Genomic DNA, 23,170 nt, shown 5'->3' with positions numbered 1-23,170 from the left:
TGATGGTCTGGGGAAAGATGCATAGTCACTTGTGTCCAATATTGTGGTTTATTGCTAGCCAAAGGTGTAGAATCAATACCCTTTAAGGGAATAGAAACCTCCAGAGGCTCTAAATCAAACCCACAACGCTTGGCAAAGGACCAATCCATGAGACTCAGAGCGGCGCCAGAATCCACATAAGCATCCACAGTAACAGATGATAAAGTACAAATCAATGTCACGGACAAAAGAAATTTAGACTGCAAGGTACCCATAGAAAAAGATTTATCAACCTTTTTATCAACCTTCTTTATGCGTTTAGAGCATGCTGATATAACATGAGCTGGATCTCCACAATAGAAGCACAACCCATTTTTGCGCCTGTAATTCTGTCGTTCGCCTCTAGACAATACACTATCGCATTGCATATGCTCTGGTGCCTTTTCAGAGGTCACCGCCAAATGATGCACAGGTTTTTGCTCAGAAGATACCGCCATATGGTGCACAGGTTTTTGCTCAGAAGATACCGCCATATGGTGCACAGGTTTTTGCTCAAAAGATACCGCCATATGGTGCACAGATTTTTGCTCAGAAGATACCGCCATATGGTGCACAGATTTGCGCTCCCGTAAACGCCGATCAATCTGGATAGCCAATTTCATGGCATAATTCAGACCTGTAGGCACAGGGAACCCCACCATGACATCCTTCACGGCATCAGAGAGACCTTCTCTGAAATTAGCTGCTAGAGCGCACTCATTCCATTTAGTAAGCACCGACCATCTACGAAATTTTTGGCAGTATATCTCAGCTTCATCTTGCCCTTGGGAAAGAGCTATCAAGGCTTTCTCAGCCAAAATCTCTAAATTAGGTTCTTCATAAAGCAACCCCAAAGCCAGAAAAAACGCATCTACATTTAATAACGCAGGATCCCCTGGCGACAATGCAAATGCCCAACTTTGTGGGTCACCCCGCAATAGAGAAATAACAATTTTAACCTGTTGCGCAGGATCACCAGCAGAGTGAGATTTCAGAGACAAAAACAATTTACAATTCTCTCTGAAATTCAAAAAACGGGATCTGTCTCCGGTAAAAAATTCAGGCATAGGGATCTTAGGTTCAGACATTGGAGCACGTATAACAAAATCTTGTAAGTTCTGGACCTTTGTAGCCAGGTTATTCAGACCTGCAACCAAACTCTGTGGATCCATGATTCAAACAGGTGTAACCAAAGCCATTCAGAGATTAAGAGGAGAGGAAAAAAAAAAAAAAAGGCTGAAGACTGCAGTTTAAGCAAGGAGTACAAATAAGCCCTAAGGTGCACTTTCCAAACACAGAAGGGAAAAAAAAACCTTTTCATATCCTTTCCTGCTTTAGTGCATAGTTTTAACACATGCGGGCCGGCCAAACTGTTATGATTTTCCCAATGGCAGGGAAATCAAAATAACAACGGACTAGCTCTCGGGTGATGGGAACAAAAGTGACCGTGACCTGAACCTGACACGACACTGGAAGTAGCCGGGGAGTGTTTCCTACGATGCCCTAGACACCACGCGCCAGCCGGAGATCTAACTACCCCTATCAGAGGAATATACAGGCCTGCCTTACCTCCAGAGATGAACCCCAAAAGGAGATAGCAGCCCCCCACAGATATTGACGGTGAGTCAAGAGGAAAAGACATACGTAGGATGAACAGCAGATTTAGCACAGTGAGGTCCGCTTACTAGATAGCAGAAGTACAGGAAAGAGTCACTTCACGGTCAACTTCAAAACACTACTCAAAAACACCATCCTGAAATTACTTTAAAACTCCAGTGACAACTCATGCCACTGGAGTGGCAATTCCAGTCCACGAGAGCTTCCAGCTACAGAGAGTCACATTGCAAATAGCTGGACAAAAATAGCATAAACTAGAAACAAAATTCAACTTAGCTGAACAGGATCTTGAGGCAGGAGAATGCAACAGAATGCTACTGATACATTGTTGGCCGGCATCAGACCAGCAGCCAAGCAGCCTTAAATAGGAAACTCCCCTAATGGGTGTCAACAGGTGATCAAGGATAGAAGAAGGCAAATAAGTGGCACTACCATAAAGCACCACCGGGGGAGCCCACAAACAGAATTCACAACAGTACCCCCCCCTTAAGGAGGGGGCACCGAACCCTCACCAGAACCACCAGGGCGATCTGGATGAGCAGTATGAAATGCACGAACCAAATCAGGAGCATGAACATCAGATGCTGTCACCCAAGAATTATCCTCCTGACTAGGGTTGAGCGAAACGGGTCGATCATTTTCAAAAGTCGCCGACTTTTGGCTAAGTCGGCGTCTCATGAAACCCGATCCGACCCCTGTGCTTGTCGGCCATGCGGTACGCGACTTTCGCGCCAAAGTCGCGTTTCAATGACGCGAAAAGCGCCATTTCTCAGCCAATGAAGGTGAACGCAGAGTGTGGGCAGCGTGATGACATAGATCCTGGTCCCCACCATCTTAGAGAAGGGCATTGCAGTGATTGGCTTGCTGTCTGCGGCGTCACAGGGGCTATAAAGGGGCGTTCCCGCCGACCGCCATCTTACTGCTGCTGATCTGAGCTTAGGGACAGGTTGCTGCCGCTTCGTCAGAAGCAGGGAGAGCGTTAGGCAGGGTCCACTAACCACCAAACCGCTTGTGCTGCAGCGATTTCCACTGTCCAACACCACCTTCGGTGTGCAGGGACTGTGGAAGCTATTTTTTTTTTTTTTTCCCCTCAGCGCTGTAGCTCATTGGGCTGCCCTAGAAGGTAGAAGGCTCCGTGATAGCTGTATTGCTGTGTGTACGCCACTGTGGAAACCAACTGCTTTTTTCAAAGCACATATCCTCTTGTTCCTTCCTTTCTGCACAGCTATCTTTTTTGTTTGTCCACACTTTTTATTTAATTTGTGCATCAGTCCACTCCTATTGCTGCCTGCCATACCTGGCTTACATTACTGCAGGGAGATAGTAATTGTAGGACAGTCCCTGTTTTTTTTTTGTTTTTTTTGTGGGAGATTAAGATTGGCATTTCTGCTACAGTGCCATCCCTGTGTGTGCCATCTCTCACTGAGTGGGCCATAGAAAGCCTATTTATTTTTTCCGTGATTTGTGTTCTAAATTCTACCTCAACACAAAAACACTACATCAATCAGTGGGAGAAAAATATTGGCCTCAGTCAGGGCTTGTGTGCCACTGCTGTGTGTGCTATCTCTCATTCAGTGGGCTATAGCAAGCCTATTTTTTTTTTTTTAATATTATTTGGTTTCTAAAGTCTCCCTGAAAAAAAAAAAATACCTAAAAAAACAGTGGGAGAGTAATATTGCCCTTTCAGCTTGTGTGCCAGTCTTGACTCCTGGGTGTGCCACCTCTCTCCCTCTCATTCAGTGGGCCATAGAAAGCCTATTTATTTTTTTTTTTAAATATTATTGGGTTTCTAAAGTCTCCCTTAAAAAACAAAAAATACATAAAAAAACAGTGGGAGAGTAATATTGCCCTTTCAGCTTGTGTGCCAGGCTTGACTCCTGGGTGTGCCACCTCTCTCCCTCTCATTCAGTGGGCCATAGAAAGCCTATTTTTTTTTTTTTTAAATATTATTGGGTTTCTAAAGTCTCCCTTAAAAAACAAAAAATACATAAAAAAACAGTGGGAGAGTAATATTGCCCTTTCAGCTTGTGTGCCAGTCTTGACTCCTGGGTGTGCCACCTCTCTCCCTCTCATTCAGTGGGCCATAGAAAGCCTATTTATTTTTTTTAAAAAATATTATTGGGTTTCTAAAGTCTCCCTTAAAAAACAAAAAATACATAAAAAAACAGTGGGAGAGTAATATTGCCCTTTCAGCTTGTGTGCCAGTCTTGGCTCCTGGGTGTGCCACCTCTCTCCCTCTCATTCAGTGGGCCATAGAAAGCCTATTTATTTTTTTTTTTAAATATTATTGGGTTTCTAAAGTCTCCCTTAAAAAACAAAAAATACATAAAAAAACAGTGGGAGAGTAATATTGCCCTTTCAGCTTGTGTGCCAGTCTTGACTCCTGGGTGTGCCACCTCTCTCCCTCTCATTCAGTGGGCCATAGAAAGCCTATTTATTTTTTTTTTAAATATTATTGGGTTTCTAAAGTCTCCCTTAAAAAACAAAAAATACATAAAAAAACAGTGGGAGAGTAATATTGCCCTTTCAGCTTGTGTGCCAGTCTTGACTCCTGGGTGTGCCACCTCTCTCCCTCTCATTCAGTGGGCCATAGAAAGCCTATTTTTTTTTTTTTTTAAATATTATTGGGTTTCTAAAGTCTCCCTTAAAAAAAAAAAAAAAACATAAAAAAACAGTGGGAGAGTAATATTGCCCTTTCAGCCTGTGTGCCAGTCTTGACTCCTGGGTGTGCCACCTCTCTCTCATTCAGTGGGCCATAGAAAGCATTTTTTTTTTTTTTCCTTGATTTGTGTTCTAAAATCTACCTCAACACAAAAACACTACATCAATCAGTGGGAGAAAAATATTGGCCTCAGTCAGGGCTTGTGTGCCACTGCTGTGTGTGCTATCTCTCATTCAGTGGGCTATAGAAAGCCTATTTTTTTTTTTTTTAATATTATTTGGTTTCTAAAGTCTCCCTTAAAAAACAAAAAATACATAAAAAAACAGTGGGAGAGTAATATTGCCCTTTCAGCTTGTGTGCCAGTCTTGACTCCTGGGTGTGCCACCTCTCTCCCTCTCATTCAGTGGGCCATAGAAAGCCTATTTATTTTTTTTTTAAAATATTATTGGGTTTCTAAAGTCTCCCTTAAAAAACAAAAAATACATAAAAAAACAGTGGGAGAGTAATATTGCCCTTTCAGCTTGTGTGCCAGTCTTGACTCCTGGGTGTGCCACCTCTCTCCCTCTCATTCAGTGGGCCATAGAAAGCCTATTTATTTTTTTTTTTAAATATTATTGGGTTTCTAAAGTCTCCCTTAAAAAAAAAAAACAAAACATAAAAAAACAGTGGGAGAGTAATATTGCCCTTTCAGCTTGTGTGCCAGTCTTGACTCCTGGGTGTGCCACCTCTCTCTCATTCAGTGGGCCATAGAAAGCATTTTTTTTTTTTTCCTTGATTTGTGTTCTAAAATCTACCTCAACACAAAAACACTACATCAATCAGTGGGAGAAAAATATTGGCCTCAGTCAGGGCTTGTGTGCCACTGCTGTGTGTGCTATCTCTCATTCAGTGGGCTATAGAAAGCCTATTTATTTATTTATTTTTTTTCTTATTATTTGGTTTCTAAAGTCTCCCTGAAAAAAAAAAAAAAAACATAAAAAAACAGTGGGAGAGTAATATTGCCCTTTCAGCTTGTGTGCCAGTCTTGACTCCTGGGTGTGCCACCTCTCTCTCTCATTCAGTGGGCTATAGAAAGACTATTTATTTTTTTTTTTATTTTTTTTATATTATTTGGTTTCTAAAGTCTCCCTGAAATAAAAAAAAAACTTAAAAAAACAGTGGGAGAGTAATATTGCCCTTTCAGCTTGTGCGCCAGTCTTGACTCCTGGGTGTGCCACCTCTCTCTCTCTAATTGTGGGCCATAGAAAGCCTTTTTTTTTTTTTTTTTTTTATATTATTTGGTTTCTAAAGTCTCCCTGAGAAAAAAAAAAAAATAAATTAGGTGGGAGATTAATATTGACATTAGTGCTTGAGTGACAGTCCTGCGTGTGTGTCATCTCTGTGATTTTGTGCCACAGAAAACAGAGTGTGTAACATTGTGCCTGATTTTCCTTGTGGTCTCACCAACCTGTTAAGGGATATTGAAATCATACTGAAGTTATAGCTCACCGTGTAAGATGTTTGACAGCAACAAATAAAGTTACTTTGGTTAAGATTTTAAAACAATGAGGAAGTCTGGTGCAAGAGGTCGTCGTGGGCGTTCATTGTCAGCTGGTAATGATGGTAGTGGTAGTGGAGCATCAGGTGGTCGTGGGGATAAAAATATTCCACCTAAGTCTGGAGCTGTGGAGCCAGTTTCGTCGTCAGGCTACACAAGGCCTCGAACGCTCTCTTTTCTGGGAGTAGGAAAACCGCTTTTAAAGGCGGAGCAGCAACAGCAAGTTTTGGCTTACATTGCAGACTCAGCCTCTAGCTCTTTTGCCTCCTCTTCCGAAACTGGTAAATGTAAAAGCAGCGCGTCGCTTGTGGATGTTCACGGTCAGGGACAAGTCGCTTCCTTGTCCTCCTCAGCAAAAACTACAACAAGAGAGAAGGATGCAGCAGGCGACACAACGGGTCACTCCATGGAGCTCTTTACACATACCGTCCCTGGCTTAGAAAGTGAAACATTTAACAGGCCATGCCCATTACAAGTATATTCTGACATGGAGTGCACTGATGCACAGCCACAGCCAGAGTACTATGCTGCTCCTTTGACTCAGACCACCACATTGCCCTCTCAGGGTACAGATCCACAATCAGACCCTGATGAGACTATGTTGCCCCGCCACGAACGCTATACCACCGACCGACACAGTGACACAGACGAAGTTGCACACGAGCTCGAAGAGGAGGTAATAGATGACCCAGTTATTGACCCCGATTGGCAGCCATTGGGGGAACAGGGTGCAGGCGGCAGTAGTTCAGAAGCGGAGGTGGAGGAGGGGCCGCAGCAGGCATCAACATCGCAACAGGTTCCATCTGCCGGGCCCGTATCTGGCCCAAAACGCGTGTCAAAGCCAAAACCTGTTGGAGCACAGCGTTGCCATCCGGTTAAAGCTCAGTCTGCAATCCCTGAAAAGGGATCCGAGTCTAGGAAGAGTGCAGTCTGGCATTTTTTTAAACAACATCCAACTGATCAGCGCAAAGTCATCTGTCAAAAATGTTCAACTAGCTTAAGCAGAGGTCAGAATCTGAAAAGTCTAAATACTAGTTGCATGCATAGACACTTAACCACCATGCATTTTCAAGCCTGGACTAACTACCAAACGTCCCTCAAGGTTGTAGCACCCTCGGCCAATGAAGCTAGTCAGCAACGCAACATCCCTTCCGTCACTGTAAGGCCACCATTTTCCGCACCACCGGCAGTATCTGTGCAGGTTTCTTTGCCAGCCAAAAGCAGTCAGGGTCAGGGAATCACCAGTTTTGTAGGAGGAAATATTGCATCTAGGGCACCGGCGGAAACAATACCGTCTCCAACCGTCTCTCAGTCTGCCATGTACACCGGCACACCCGAAAGTTCCACGATCTCCAGCTCTCCAGTCCAGCTCACCCTACATGAGACTCTGGTTAGAAAAAGGAAGTACTTATCCTCGCATCCGCGTACACAGTGTTTTAACGCCCACATAGCTAGACTAATCTCGTTAGAGATGATGCCCTACCGGTTAGTTGAAAGCGAAGCTTTCAAAGCCCTGATGGAGTACGCTGAACCACGATACGAGCTACCCAGTCGACACTTTTTTTCCAGAAAAGCCATCCCAGCCCTGCACCAGCATGTTAAACAGCGCATCGTCCATGCACTCAGGCAATCTGTGAGTACAAAGGTGCACCTGACTACAGATGCATGGACCAGTAGGCATGGCCAGGGACGTTATGTGTCCATCACGGCACACTGGGTGAATGTGGTGGATGCAGGGTCCACAGGCGACATCAATTTAGGGACAGTTGTGCCTAGCCCACGGTCTAGGAAACAGTTGGCTGTAGGCGTTCGCACCCCCTCCTCCTCCTCCTCCTCGTCCTCCTGCAGAAGCTACAGCTCTTCCACAGAACGCAGTCTGCCAACCACTCCATCGGCAGATGACACTGTTGCACACCAGTTGTCCCATTATGGGCCAGCTACTGCCAAGCGTCAGCAGGCTGTATTGGCTATGAAGTGCTTGGGCGACAACAGACACACCGCGGAAGTTCTGTCCGAGTTCTTGCAACAAGAAACACAGTCGTGGCTGGGCACAGTAGATCTTGAGGCAGGCAAGGTAGTGAGTGATAACGGAAGGAATTTCATGGCTGCCATCTCCCTTTCCCAACTGAAACACATTCCTTGCCTGGCTCACACCTTAAACCTGGTGGTGCAGTGCTTATTGAAAACTTATCCTGGGTTCTCCGACCTGCTCCTCAAAGTGCGTGCACTTTGCTCACATATCCGACGTTCGCCTGTACACGCCAGCCGTATGCAGACCTATCAGCGGTCTTTGAACCTTCCCCAGCATCGCCTAATCATAGACGTTGCAACAAGGTGGAACTCAACACTGCACATGCTTCAGAGACTGTGCGAACAGAGGCGTGCTGTTATTTATTTGTGGGAGGATACACGGGCAGGCAGTAGGATGGCAGACATGGAGTTGTCAGGTGTGCAGTGGTCTAAGATACAAGACATGTGTCAAGTCCTTCAGTGTTTTGAGGAATGCACACGGCTGGTTAGTGCAGACAACGCCGTAATAAGCATGAGCATCCCCCTAATGCGTCTGCTGATGCAAAGTTTGACGCACATAAAGGAGCAGGCGTCTGCACCAGAGGAAGAGGAAAGCCTTGATGACAGTCAGCCATTGTCTGGTCAGGGCAGTGTACAGGACGAGGTAGCGGGCGAAGAGGAGGTGGAGGACGAGGAGGATGATGGGGATGAGTATATTTTTAATGCCGAACCTTTCCCGGGGGCACAGGAAATTGGTTGCGTGTCACGGCCGGGTTCTGGTTTTTTGAGGGACACAAGTGACATAGATTTGCCTGCAACTGCCCCTCAACCAATCACAACCGGAGATTTTACAACTGGAACTTTGGCCCACATGGCGGATTATGCCTTACGTATCCTAAAAAGGGACACACGCATTACGAAAATGATGAACGATGACGATTACTGGTTGGCCTGCCTCCTTGATCCACGCTATAAAGGCAAATTGCAAAATATTATGCCACATGAGAACTTGGAACTAATATTAGCAACCAAACAATCAACTCTTGTTGACCGTTTGCTTCAGGCATTCCCAGCACACAGCGCACGTGATCGTTCTCACACGAGCTCCAGGGGGCAGCAGACTAGGAGTGTTAGGGGTGCACACATCAGAAGTGGCGTTGGACAGAGGGGTTTTCTGACCAGGTTGTGGAGTGATTTTGCTATGACCGCAGACAGGACAGGTACTGCTGCATCAATTGAAAGTGACAGGAGACAACATTTGTCCAGTATGGTTACTAACTATTTTTCATCCCTTATCGATGTTCTCCCTCAACCGTCATTCCCATTTGATTACTGGGCCTCCAAATTAGACACCTGGCCAGAATTGGCAGAATATGCATTGCAGGAGCTTGCTTGCCCGGCAGCAAGTGTCCTATCAGAAAGAGTATTCAGTGCTGCAGGTTCAATATTAACCGAAAAAAGGACTCGTCTGGCTACCCAAAATGTTGACGATCTAACATTCATTAAAATGAACCACAACTGGATTTCGAAATCTTTTGCCCCACCTTGCCCGGCCGACACCTAGCTTTCCTATGAAAGGCTCTTGCCTGTGAATTACTTTTCTAATGTCTAATTTGCTGCAGCTGATTGTACAGCATACGACATGTTTACACCTCCCTAAATGGCCAAACTCCCCACACGGGGCCGTGGTATCGCGACTTGGCGCAAGCACCCGTGAGACTGCTGTTTGTCTGAAGAGGTGGGTGTGCTCGCTTTTGGTTGACGGCATTGCTACTGGGTCCCTCATAGTACAATGTAGTGTCTCTGGCGGTGGTGGTGCACACCCAACGTCAGACACACCGTTGTAACATGAGGGGCCCTGGGGCGGTCCCGCCGGCCTCTAGAGAGTTCCCCCCTACCCCAGCTCAAAATGTGCTCTACCACATGCAAAATTATGTCGCACAGCTCCACCAATCTTTAGTCTATTCGCTGACATCATTCAATGTCTGGCACTGACAATACAAATTTGTAGACATCTACGATGCAACTTAAAGTAGTCTGTGTCTGTGTCCTACATTGGCACCATTAAATAGTTACTGCCAAATTACTATGTCAGAAACTCAGCAGATGAGCCCACCCCTGTACCTAAGTATGCCACCTTTTTTTTTGTTTTGGTTGTTTTGCGAGACATTAACATCTATTTATATTTTGGGAGTACTGGGACAGACACTCCTTGCACTACTCCTCCACTCACCACCAAGCTGCCCGTGTATCCATGTAACCGCTGTAAAACTGCCATGAGCCTATTGTTTGTTATTTTAGGCCTTTGAAGCCTGTCTGCGGTCCCTCCTTCCACTAGTCCTCCACTGACCAGACCACTGCTGCCCGTGTACCCCTGGAACCAATTATAAAGTGCCTACAGCCAGCCCATTTTTTTATGTTAGGCCTTTGAAGCCTGTCTGCGGTCCCTCCTTCCACTAGTCCTCCACTGGCCAGACCACTGCTGCCCGTGTACCCCTGGAACCAATTATAAAGTGCCTACAGCCAGCCCATTTTCTTATGTTAGGCCTTTGAAGCCTGTCTGCGGTCCCTACTTTAAATACTCCTCCACTGACCACCAAGCTGCCTGCCCGTGTATCCATATAACCGCTGTAAAACTGCCATGAGCCTATTGTTTGTTATTTTAGGCCTTTGAAGCCTGTCTGCGGTCCCTCCTTCCACTAGTCCTCCACTGACCAGACCACTGCTGCCCGTGTACCCCTGGAACCAATTATAAAGTGCCTACAGCCAGCCCTTTTTTTTATGTTAGGCCTTTGAAGCCTGTCTGCGGTCCCTCCTTCCACTAGTCCTCCACTGACCAGACCACTGCTGCCCGTGTACCCCTGGAACCAATTATAAAGTGCCTACAGCCAGCCCATTTTCTTATGTTAGGCCTTTGAAGCCTGTCTGCGGTCCCTACTTTAAATACTCCTCCACTGACCACCAAGCTGCCTGCCCGTGTATCCATGTAACCGCTGTAAAACTGCCATGAGCCTATTGTTTGTTATTTTAGGCCTTTGAAGCCTGTCTGCGGTCCCTCCTTCCACTAGTCCTCCACTGACCAGACCACTGCTGCCCGTGTACCCCTGGAACCAATTATAAAGTGCCTACAGCCAGCCCATTTTTTTATGTTAGGCCTTTGAAGCCTGTCTGCGGTCCCTCCTTCCACTAGTCCTCCACTGGCCAGACCACTGCTGCCCGTGTACCCCTGGAACCAATTATAAAGTGCCTACAGCCAGCCCATTTTTTTATGTTAGGCCTTTGAAGCCTGTCTGCGGTCCCTCCTTCCACTAGTCCTCCACTGACCAGACCACTGCTGCCCGTGTACCCCTGGAACCAATTATAAAGTGCCTACAGCCAGCCCATTTTCTTATGTTAGGCCTTTGAAGCCTGTCTGCGGTCCCTACTTTAAATACTCCTCCACTGACCACCAAGCTGCCTGCCCGTGTATCCATGTAACCGCTGTAAAACTGCCATGAGCCTATTGTTTGTTATTTTAGGCCTTTGAAGCCTGTCTGCGGTCCCTCCTTCCACTAGTCCTCCACTGACCAGACCACTGCTGCCCGTGTACCCCTGGAACCAATTATAAAGTGCCTACAGCCAGCCCATTTTTTTATGTTAGGCCTTTGAAGCCTGTCTGCGGTCCCTCCTTCCACTAGTCCTCCACTGACCAGACCACTGCTGCCCGTGTACCCCTGGAACCAATTATAAAGTGCCTACAGCCAGCCCATTTTCTTATGTTAGGCCTTTGAAGCCTGTCTGCGGTCCCTACTTTAAATACTCCTCCACTGACCACCAAGCTGCCTGCCCGTGTATCCATGTAACCGCTGTAAAACTGCCATGAGCCTATTGTTTGTTATTTTAGGCCTTTGAAGCCTGTCTGCGGTCCCTCCTTCCACTAGTCCTCCACTGACCAGACCACTGCTGCCCGTGTACCCCTGGAACCAATTATAAAGTGCCTACAGCCAGCCCATTTTTTTATGTTAGGCCTTTGAAGCCTGTCTGCGGTCCCTCCTTCCACTAGTCCTCCACTGGCCAGACCACTGCTGCCCGTGTACCCCTGGAACCAATTATAAAGTGCCTACAGCCAGCCCATTTTTTTATGTTAGGCCTTTGAAGCCTGTCTGCGGTCCCTCCTTCCACTAGTCCTCCACTGACCAGACCACTGCTGCCCGTGTACCCCTGGAACCAATTATAAAGTGCCTACAGCCAGCCCATTTTCTTATGTTAGGCCTTTGAAGCCTGTCTGCGGTCCCTACTTTAAATACTCCTCCACTGACCACCAAGCTGCCTGCCCGTGTATCCATGTAACCGCTGTAAAACTGCCATGAGCCTATTGTTTGTTATTTTAGGCCTTTGAAGCCTGTCTGCGGTCCCTCCTTCCACTAGTCCTCCACTGACCAGACCACTGCTGCCCGTGTACCCCTGGAACCAATTATAAAGTGCCTACAGCCAGCCCATTTTTTTATGTTAGGCCTTTGAAGCCTGTCTGCGGTCCCTCCTTCCACTAGTCCTCCACTGACCAGACCACTGCTGCCCGTGTACCCCTGGAACCAATTATAAAGTGCCTACAGCCAGCCCATTTTCTTATGTTAGGCCTTTGAAGCCTGTCTGCGGTCCCTACTTTAAATACTCCTCCACTGACCACCAAGCTGCCTGCCCGTGTATCCATGTAACCGCTGTAAAACTGCCATGAGCCTATTGTTTGTTATTTTAGGCCTTTGAAGCCTGTCTGCGGTCCCTCCTTCCACTAGTCCTCCACTGACCAGACCACTGCTGCCCGTGTACCCCTGGAACCAATTATAAAGTGCCTACAGCCAGCCCATTTTTTTTATGTTAGGCCTTTGAAGCCTGTCTGCGGTCCCTCCTTCCACTAGTCCTCCACTGACCAGACCACTGCTGCCCGTGTACCCCTGGAACCAATTATAAAGTGCCTACAGCCAGCCCATTTTTTTATGTTAGGCCTTTGAAGCCTGTCTGCGGTCCCTCCTTCCACTAGTCCTCCACTGACCAGACCACTGCTGCCCGTGTACCCCTGGAACCAATTATAAAGTGCCTACAGCCAGCCCATTTTCTTATGTTAGGCCTTTGAAGCCTGTCTGCGGTCCCTACTTTAAATACTCCTCCACTGACCACCAAGCTGCCTGCCCGTGTATCCATGTAACCGCTGTAAAACTGCCATGAGCCTATTGTTTGTTATTTTAGGCCTTTGAAGCCTGTCTGCGGTCCCTCCTTCCACTAGTCCTCCACTGACCAGACCACTGCTGCCCGTGTACCCCTGGAACCAATTATAAAGTGCCTACAGCCAGCCCATTTTTTTATGTTAGGCCTTTGAAGCCTGTCTGCGGTCCCTCCTTCCACTAGTCCTCCACTGGCCAGACCACTGCTGCCCGTGTACCCCTGGAACCAATTATAAAGTGCCTACAGCCAGCCCATTTTCTTATGTTAGGCCTTTGAAGCCTGTCTGCGGTCCCTACTTTAAATACTCCTCCACTGACCACCAAGCTGCCTGCCCGTGTATCCATGTAACCGCTGTAAAACTGCCATGAGCCTATTGTTTGTTATTTTAGGCCTTTGAAGCCTGTCTGCGGTCCCTCCTTCCACTAGTCCTCCACTGACCAGACCACTGCTGCCCGTGTACCCCTGGAACCAATTATAAAGTGCCTACAGCCAGCCCATTTTTTTATGTTAGGCCTTTGAAGCCTGTCTGCGGTCCCTCCTTCCACTAGTCCTCCACTGACCAGACCACTGCTGCCCGTGTACCCCTGGAACCAATTATAAAGTGCCTACAGCCAGCCCATTTTCTTATGTTAGGCCTTTGAAGCCTGTCTGCGGTCCCTACTTTAAATACTCCTCCACTGACCACCAAGCTGCCTGCCCGTGTATCCATGTAACCGCTGTAAAACTGCCATGAGCCTATTGTTTGTTATTTTAGGCCTTTGAAGCCTGTCTGCGGTCCCTCCTTCCACTAGTCCTCCACTGACCAGACCACTGCTGCCCGTGTACCCCTGGAACCAATTATAAAGTGCCTACAGCCAGCCCATTTTTTTATGTTAGGCCTTTGAAGCCTGTCTGCGGTCCCTCCTTCCACTAGTCCTCCACTGGCCAGACCACTGCTGCCCGTGTACCCCTGGAACCAATTATAAAGTGCCTACAGCCAGCCCATTTTCTTATGTTAGGCCTTTGAAGCCTGTCTGCGGTCCCTACTTTAAATACTCCTCCACTGACCACCAAGCTGCCTGCCCGTGTATCCATGTAACCGCTGTAAAACTGCCATGAGCCTATTGTTTGTTATTTTAGGCCTTTGAAGCCTGTCTGCGGTCCCTCCTTCCACTAGTCCTCCACTGACCAGACCACTGCTGCCCGTGTACCCTTGGAACCAATTATAAAGTGCCTACAGCCAGCCCATTTTTTTATGTTAGGCCTTTGAAGCCTGTCTGCGGTCCCTCCTTCCACTAGTCCTCCACTGACCAGACCACTGCTGCCCGTGTACCCCTGGAACCAATTATAAAGTGCCTACAGCCAGCCCATTTTCTTATGTTAGGCCTTTGAAGCCTGTCTGCGGTCCCTACTTTAAATACTCCTCCACTGACCACCAAGCTGCCTGCCCGTGTATCCATGTAACCGCTGTAAAACTGCCATGAGCCTATTGTTTGTTATGTTAGGCCTTTGATAGCCTGTCTGCGGTCCCTACTTTAAATAGTCCTCCACTCACCACCAAGCTGCCTGCCCGTCTATCCATGTAACCGCTGTAAAACTGCAATGAGCCTATTGTTTGTTATTTTAGGCCTTTGATAGCCTGTCTGCGGCCCCTACTTGCAATACTCCTCCACTGACCACAATGCTGCCTGGAGTGCCTGCCTGTGTATCCATGTAACCGATGTAAAACTGCCATGACTGCCTACTGTTTGTTATTTTAGGCCTTTGATAGCCTGTCTGCAGCCCCTACTTGCAATACTCCTCCACTGACCACACCAATGCTGCCCGTGTACCCCTGGAACCTATTTAAAAGTTCATAGAGCCTAGTTATATATTTTATTTACTATTAATAAGGCCATGATGGACTACGCTGTACCACGCTACAAGCTAACCAGTCGACACTTCTTTTGCGAGAAAAGCCATCCCAACCCTCCACCAGCATGTAGAAGACCGCATTGTCCATGCACTCTGGCAATCTGTGAGTACAAAGGTGCACCTGACAACAGACGCATGGACCTGTAGGCATGGCCACGGAAGATTACGTGTCCATTACGGCGCAATGGGTTAATGTGGTGGATGCATGGTCCACAGGGGACAGCCTACTAAGTCTGTCTGCAGTCCCTAATTCAAATTGTCCTCCACTGTCTAAATCGGAGCTTCCACCTTCTGGCTTTCGGCCTATAGTATCAGAAATTAAACTGCATTTGGCCTTCAACTTTGGTTAGGGCCTACTAACGGCTTCTGCCCCTCCCTGGTGTTGCCCTCAACTAAATAAAGCTGAGCTTCAACCTTCCGGCTCTCATTAAGTGGTTTTAAAAAAAAAAAATGGTGGTTAGGGCCTACTAACGGCTTCTGCCCCTCCCTGGTGTTGCCCTCAACTAAATAAAGCTGAGCTTCAACCTTCTGCTCCAAATTACCATTTTAAAAAATGCAATAGGCTTTTCCGGCCTACTAAAGGTGTCTGTCTGTGTGCCCCTGCCTGGTGTTTTTCTCAACTAAATAAAGCTGAGCTTCAACCTTCCGGCTCTCATTAAGTGGTTTAAAAAAAAAAAAAATGGTGGTTAGGGCCTACTAACGGCTTCTGCCCCTCCCTGGTGTTGCCCTCAACTAAATAAAGCTGAGCTTCAACCTTCTGCTCCAAATTACCATTTTAAAAAATGCAATAGGCTTTTCCGGCCTACTAAAGGTGTCTGTCTGTGTGCCCCTGCCTGGTGTTGCCCTCAACTAAATAAAGCTGAGCTTCAACCTTCTGCTCCAAATTACCATTTTAAAAAATGCAATAGGCTTTTCCGGCCTACTAAAGGTGTCTGTCTGTGTGCCCCTGCCTGGTGTTGTCCTCAACTAAATAAAGCTGAGCTTCAACCTTCCGGCTCTCATTAAGTGGTTTTAAAAAAAAAAAATGGTGGTTAGGGCCTACTAACGGCTTCTGCCCCTCCCTGGTGTTGCCCTCAACTAAATAAAGCTGAGCTTCAACCTTCTGCTCCAAATTACCATTTTAAAAAATGCAATAGGCTTTTCCGGCCTACTAAAGGTGTCTGTCTGTGTGCCCCTGCCTGGTGTTGTCCTCAACTAAATAAAGCTGAGCTTCAACCTTCCGGCTCTCATTAAGTGGTTTTAAAAAAAAAAAATGGTGGTTAGGGCCTACTAACGGCTTCTGCCCCTCCCTGGTGTTGCCCTCAACTAAATAAAGCTGAGCTTCAACCTTCTGCTCCAAATTACCATTTTAAAAAATGCAATAGGCTTTTCCGGCCTACTAAAGGTGTCTGTCTGTGTGCCCCTGCCTGGTGTTGTCCTCAACTAAATAAAGCTGAGCTTCAACCTTCCGGCTCTCATTAAGTGGTTTTAAAAAAAAAAAATGGTGGTTAGGGCCTACTAACGGCTTCTGCCCCTCCCTGGTGTTGCCCTCAACTAAATAAAGCTGAGCTTCAACCTTCTGCTCCAAATTACCATTTTAAAAAATGCAATAGGCTTTTCCGGCCTACTAAAGGTGTCTGTCTGTGTGCCCCTGCCTGGTGTTGTCCTCAACTAAATAAAGCTGAGCTTCAACCTTCTGCTCCAAATTACCATTTTAAAAAATGCAATAGGCTTTTCCGGCCTACTAAAGGTGTCTGTCTGTGTGCCCCTGCCTGGTGTTGTCCTCAACTAAATAAAGCTGAGCTTCAACCTTCCGGCTCTCATTAAGTGGTTTTAAAAAAAAAAAATGGTGGTTAGGGCCTACTAACGGCTTCTGCCCCTCCCTGGTGTTGCCCTCAACTAAATAAAGCTGAGCTTCAACCTTCTGCTCCAAATTACCATTTTAAAAAATGCAATAGGCTTTTCCGGCCTACTAAAGGTGTCTGTCTGTGTGCCCCTGCCTGGTGTTGTCCTCAACTAAATAAAGCTGAGCTTCAACCTTCCGGCTCTCATTAAGTGGATTTTAAAAAAAAAAAAGGTGGTTAGGGCCTACTAACGGCTTCTGCCCCTCCCTGGTGTTGCCCTCAACTAAATAAAGCTGAGCTTCAACCTTCTGCTCCAAATTACCATTTTAAAAAATGCAATAGGCTTTTCCGGCCTACTAAAGGTGTCTGCCCCTCCCTGGTGTTGTCCTCAACTGAACAAAGCTGAGCTTCCACATTCTGGCTTTCGCCCTATACTATCAGATATTAAACTGCATTTGGCCTACTAGTGTGGTTAGGCCCTTGAAACAGTGTCTGCTGCTCTTGGGTTTGCTACTCCACTGAACAAAACAATGCCGCCTGTTTAGTCCTGTTACCAATTTTGAACTGCATGTAGCCTACTTTATTCTTTGGCCCTATATCTGTTTCCTCCTCATCCTGCCCATTGCCCAGCCACTGCTAAATGAGTCTGCTGGTACATTGACCTAGACCACTACATTCCCCTTGTACTCTACACAGCCAGAATCTGACCCTGCTGAAAGTAAGGTTCCCCTTCCCGCATGTTATACCACCTTACACAGGGACAAAGAGGAAGGTGCAGATGAAAGTGCAGGTTCCTTCATCAGGTGGGGGGGCATACTCGTTGGCGACGTCACTGGCACAGGGCCCCTCAGAGTACGCAAAAGTGTCGCTGCTGGTGGGAGGCGCCCCCGCCATGCAAACACACCGCCGTACTTTGAGGGGCCCTGTGCCAGTGGCAATGCGAACGAGTGGGCCCCCCCCTGCTTGCTCAGGATCACAGCACTTGCAACTTTTAAATACTTACCTTTCCCTGCAACACCGCCGTGACGTAGTCCGCATTTCCTGGGCCCACGAAAAACTTGAGCCAGCCCTACTCCCCCCACAACTTTCCCCCAATTCCCTATGCCCAACTATTATTATACAGTTAATTAAGATTGGCAAGCTTCAGAAACAAGAATGGATGTTTTTGGCATTAAAATGGGCACTGTAGGTGTTTTCCTGGCCTCCACTCACTGCCGACTATGCTTCCCCATTGACTTGCATTGGGTTTCGTGTTTCGGTCGATCCCCGACTTTTAGCGATAATCGGCCGACTGCACTCGACTCGACTCTGGACAAAATCGGGTTTCCCAAAACCCTACTCGATCTTAAAAAAATGAAAGTCGCTCAACCCTACTCCTGACCATAGCCCTTCCACTTAACCAGATACTGAAGTTTCCGTCTGGAAACACGGGAGTCCAAGATCTTTTCTACCACATACTCCAACTCACCCTCAACCAGCACAGGAGCAGGAGGATCAGCAGACGGAACAACCGGCACCTCATACCTCCGCAACAATGACCGATGAAAAACATTATGAATAGTAAAAGATGCTGGGAGGTCCAAACGAAAGGACACAGGATTGAGAACCTCCAGAATCCTATAAGGGCCGATAAACCGAGGCTTAAACTTAGGAGACGAGACCTTCATAGGAACAAATCGAGAAGACAACCAAACCAGGTCCCCAACACAAAGACGAGGACCGACACGCCGATGACGATTAGTGAACTGTTGAGTCTTCTCCTGGGACAACTTCAGATTGTCCACAACCTGTCCCCAAATCTGATGCATTCTATCAACCACAGCATCTACTCCAGGACAATCCGAAGACTCCAATTGACCGGACGAAAAGCGAGGGTGAAACCCTGAATTACAAAAAAATGGAGAAACCAAAGTGGCAGAACTGGCCCGATTGTTAAGGGCAAACTCTGCCAATGGCAAAAAATCAAGCCAATCGTCCTGATCAGCGGACACAAAACACCTCAAGTAAGTCTCCAAGGTCTGATTAGTACGCTCAGTCTGGCCATTAGTCTGAGGATGGAATGCAGACGAAAAAGACAAGTCGATGCCCATCCTGGCACAGAACGCCCGCCAAAATCTAGACACAAACTGAGTACCCCTGTCAGACACTATATTCTCAGGAATACCATGCAAACGCACAACATTCTGAAAAAATAGAGGGACCAGCTCAGAGGAGGAGGGCAATTTGGGCAAAGGTACCAAGTGAACCATCTTGGAAAAACGGTCACACACCACCCAGATGACGGACATCCTACGAGAAACAGGAAGGTCAGAAATAAAGTCCATAGAGATGTGCGTCCAAGGCCTCTTAGGAATAGGCAAGGGCAACAACAACCCGCTGGCCCGGGAACAGCAGGGCTTAGCCCGAGCACAAACATCACAAGACTGCACAAAAATACGTACATCTCGAGACAAGGAAGGCCACCAGAAGGACCTAGACACCAGATCCCTGGTGCCAAAAATTCCAGGATGACCTGCCAACGCAGAAGAGTGAACCTCCGAAATAACTCTACTGGTCCAGTCATCAGGGACAAACAGTCTACCAGGCGGACAGCGATCAGGCCTATCCACCTGAAACTCCTGCAAAGAGCGCCGCAGGTCTGGGGAGACAGCTGACAATATCACCCCATCCTTCAGGATGCCAGTAGGTTCGGAATCACCAGGCAAGTCAGGCTCAAAACTCCTAGAGAGGGCATCCGCCCTCACATTCTTAGACCCAGGCAGATATGAAACCACAAAGTTAAATCGAGAGAAAAACAACGACCAGCGCGCCTGTCTAGGATTCAGACGCCTGGCTGACTCAAGATAAATTAGATTTTTGTGGTCAGTCAAGACCACCACCTGGTGTCTAGCACCCTCAAGCCAATGACGCCACTCCTCAAATGCCCACTTCATGGCCAAGAGCTCCCGATTTCCAACATCATAATTTCGCTCAGCGGGCGAAAACTTTCGAGAGAAAAACGCACATGGTCTCATCACTGAGCAGTCAGGACCTTTCTGCGACAAAACTGCACCTGCTCCGATCTCGGAAGCATCTACTTCAACCTGGAACGGGAGCGAAACATCAGTCTGGCGCAACACAGGAGCAGAAGAAAAGCGGCGCTTAAGCTCCCGAAAGGCCTCCACAGCCGCAGAGGACCAATTAGCAACATCAGCACCCTTCTTGGTCAAATCAGTCAAAGGTTTAGCAATGGCAGAAAAACCCGCTATGAATCGGCGATAGAAATTAGCAAATCCCAAGAATTTCTGAAGACTCTTTAGAGAAGTAGGTTGTACCCAATCACAAATAGCCTGAACCTTAACAGGGTCCATCTCCATAGATGAAGTGGAAAAAATATATCCCAAAAAGGAAATTCTCTGAACCCCAAAAATACACTTTGAGCCCTTCACAAATAGAGAATTAGCTCGTAAAACCTGAAAAACTCTCCTGACCTGTTGAACATGAGATTCCCAGTCCTCCGAAAAAATCAAAATATCATCCAAATACACAATCATAAATTTATCCAGATATTCACGGAAAATATCGTGCATAAAGGACTGAAAAACGGAAGGGGCATTCGCGAGACCGAAAGGCATTACCAAATACTCAAAATGGCCTTCAGGCGTATTAAATGCGGTCTTCCACTCATCCCCCTGCTTAATCCGCACCAAATTATACGCACCACGTAGATCGATCTTAGTGAACCACTTCGCCCCCTTTATGCGAGCAAAAAGATCAGTCAGTAAAGGTAACGGGTACTGGTATTTAACTGTAATCTTATTCAGAAGTCGATAGTCGATACAAGGTCTCAATGAACCATCCTTTTTACCCACAAAGAAAAACCCTGCCCCCAGTGGAGACAAAGAGGGGCAAATATGACCCTTTTCCAAAGATTCTCTGATATACTCCCGCATAGCAGTATGTTCAGGTACAGACAAATTAAACAAGCGACCCTTAGGAAATTTACTACCGGGAATCAACTCAATAGCGCAGTCACACTCTCTGTGAGGGGGGAGAGAATCAGTTTTAGGCTCCTGAAAGACATCATAAAAATCTGACAGAAATGCTGGGATCTCAGAGGGAGTAGATGAAGAAATGGGAACCAAAGGTGCATCCCCATGAATCCCCTGACATCCCCAGCTCAGCACAGACATTGATCTCCAGTCCAAGACTGGATTATGAATTTGTAACCATGGTAATCCAAGTACTAATACGTCATGTAGATTATATAACACAAGGAAACGAATAATCTCCTGATGGTCTGGGGAAAGATGCATAGTCACTTGTGTCCAATATTGTGGTTTATTGCTAGCCAAAGGTGTAGAATCAATACCCTTTAAGGGAATAGAAACCTCCAGAGGCTCTAAATCAAACCCACAACGCTTGGCAAAGGACCAATCCATGAGACTCAGAGCGGCGCCAGAATCCACATAAGCATCCACAGTAACAGATGATAAAGTACAAATCAATGTCACGGACAAAAGAAATTTAGACTGCAAGGTACCCATAGAAAAAGATTTATCAACCTTTTTATCAACCTTCTTTATGCGTTTAGAGCATGCTGATATAACATGAGCTGGATCTCCACAATAGAAGCACAACCCATTTTTGCGCCTGTAATTCTGTCGTTCGCCTCTAGACAATACACTATCGCATTGCATATGCTCTGGTGCCTTTTCAGAGGTCACCGCCAAATGATGCACAGGTTTTTGCTCAGAAGATACCGCCATATGGTGCACAGGTTTTTGCTCAGAAGATACCGCCATATGGTGCACAGGTTTTTGCTCAAAAGATACCGCCATATGGTGCACAGATTTTTGCTCAGAAGATACCGCCATATGGTGCACAGATTTGCGCTCCCGTAAACGCCGATCAATCTGGATAGCCAATTTCATGGCATAATTCAGACCTGTAGGCACAGGGAACCCCACCATGACATCCTTCACGGCATCAGAGAGACCTTCTCTGAAATTAGCTGCTAGAGCGCACTCATTCCATTTAGTAAGCACCGACCATCTACGAAATTTTTGGCAGTATATCTCAGCTTCATCTTGCCCTTGGGAAAGAGCTATCAAGGCTTTCTCAGCCAAAATCTCTAAATTAGGTTCTTCATAAAGCAACCCCAAAGCCAGAAAAAACGCATCTACATTTAATAACGCAGGATCCCCTGGCGACAATGCAAATGCCCAACTTTGTGGGTCACCCCGCAATAGAGAAATAACAATTTTAACCTGTTGCGCAGGATCACCAGCAGAGTGAGATTTCAGAGACAAAAACAATTTACAATTCTCTCTGAAATTCAAAAAACGGGATCTGTCTCCGGTAAAAAATTCAGGCATAGGGATCTTAGGTTCAGACATTGGAGCACGTATAACAAAATCTTGTAAGTTCTGGACCTTTGTAGCCAGGTTATTCAGACCTGCAACCAAACTCTGTGGATCCATGATTCAAACAGGTGTAACCAAAGCCATTCAGAGATTAAGAGGAGAGGAAAAAAAAAAAAAAAAAAAAAGGCTGAAGACTGCAGTTTAAGCAAGGAGTACAAATAAGCCCTAAGGTGCACTTTCCAAACACAGAAGGGAAAAAAAAACCTTTTCATATCCTTTCCTGCTTTAGTGCATAGTTTTAACACATGCGGGCCGGCCAAACTGTTATGATTTTCCCAATGGCAGGGAAATCAAAATAACAACGGACTAGCTCTCGGGTGATGGGAACTAAAGTGACCGTGACCTGAACCTGACACGACACTGGAAGTAGCCGGGGAGTGTTTCCTACGATGCCCTAGACACCACGCGCCAGCCGGAGATCTAACTACCCCTATCAGAGGAATATACAGGCCTGCCTTACCTCCAGAGATGAACCCCAAAAGGAGATAGCAGCCCCCCACAGATATTGACGGTGAGTCAAGAGGAAAAGACATACGTAGGATGAACAGCAGATTTAGCACAGTGAGGTCCGCTTACTAGATAGCAGAAGTACAGGAAAGAGTCACTTCACGGTCAACTTCAAAACACTACTCAAAAACACCATCCTGAAATTACTTTAAAACTCCAGTGACAACTCATGCCACTGGAGTGGCAATTCCAGTCCACGAGAGCTTCCAGCTACAGAGAGTCACATTGCAAATAGCTGGACAAAAATAGCATAAACTAGAAACAAAATTCAACTTAGCTGAACAGGATCTTGAGGCAGGAGAATGCAACAGAATGCTACTGATACATTGTTGGCCGGCATCAGACCAGCAGCCAAGCAGCCTTAAATAGGAAACTCCCCTAATGGGTGTCAACAGGTGATCAAGGATAGAAGAAGGCAAATAAGTGGCACTACCATAAAGCACCACCGGGGGAGCCCACAAACAGAATTCACAACAGTACCCCCCCCTTAAGGAGGGGG

The sequence above is a fragment of the Ranitomeya variabilis genome, chromosome 1 (genome assembly GCF_051348905.1).
Source record: "Ranitomeya variabilis isolate aRanVar5 chromosome 1, aRanVar5.hap1, whole genome shotgun sequence".
NCBI lineage: Eukaryota > Metazoa > Chordata > Amphibia > Anura > Dendrobatidae > Ranitomeya > Ranitomeya variabilis.
The sequence above is the reverse complement of the archived record's forward strand: the minus strand, read 5'-3'. Positions refer to the sequence as shown.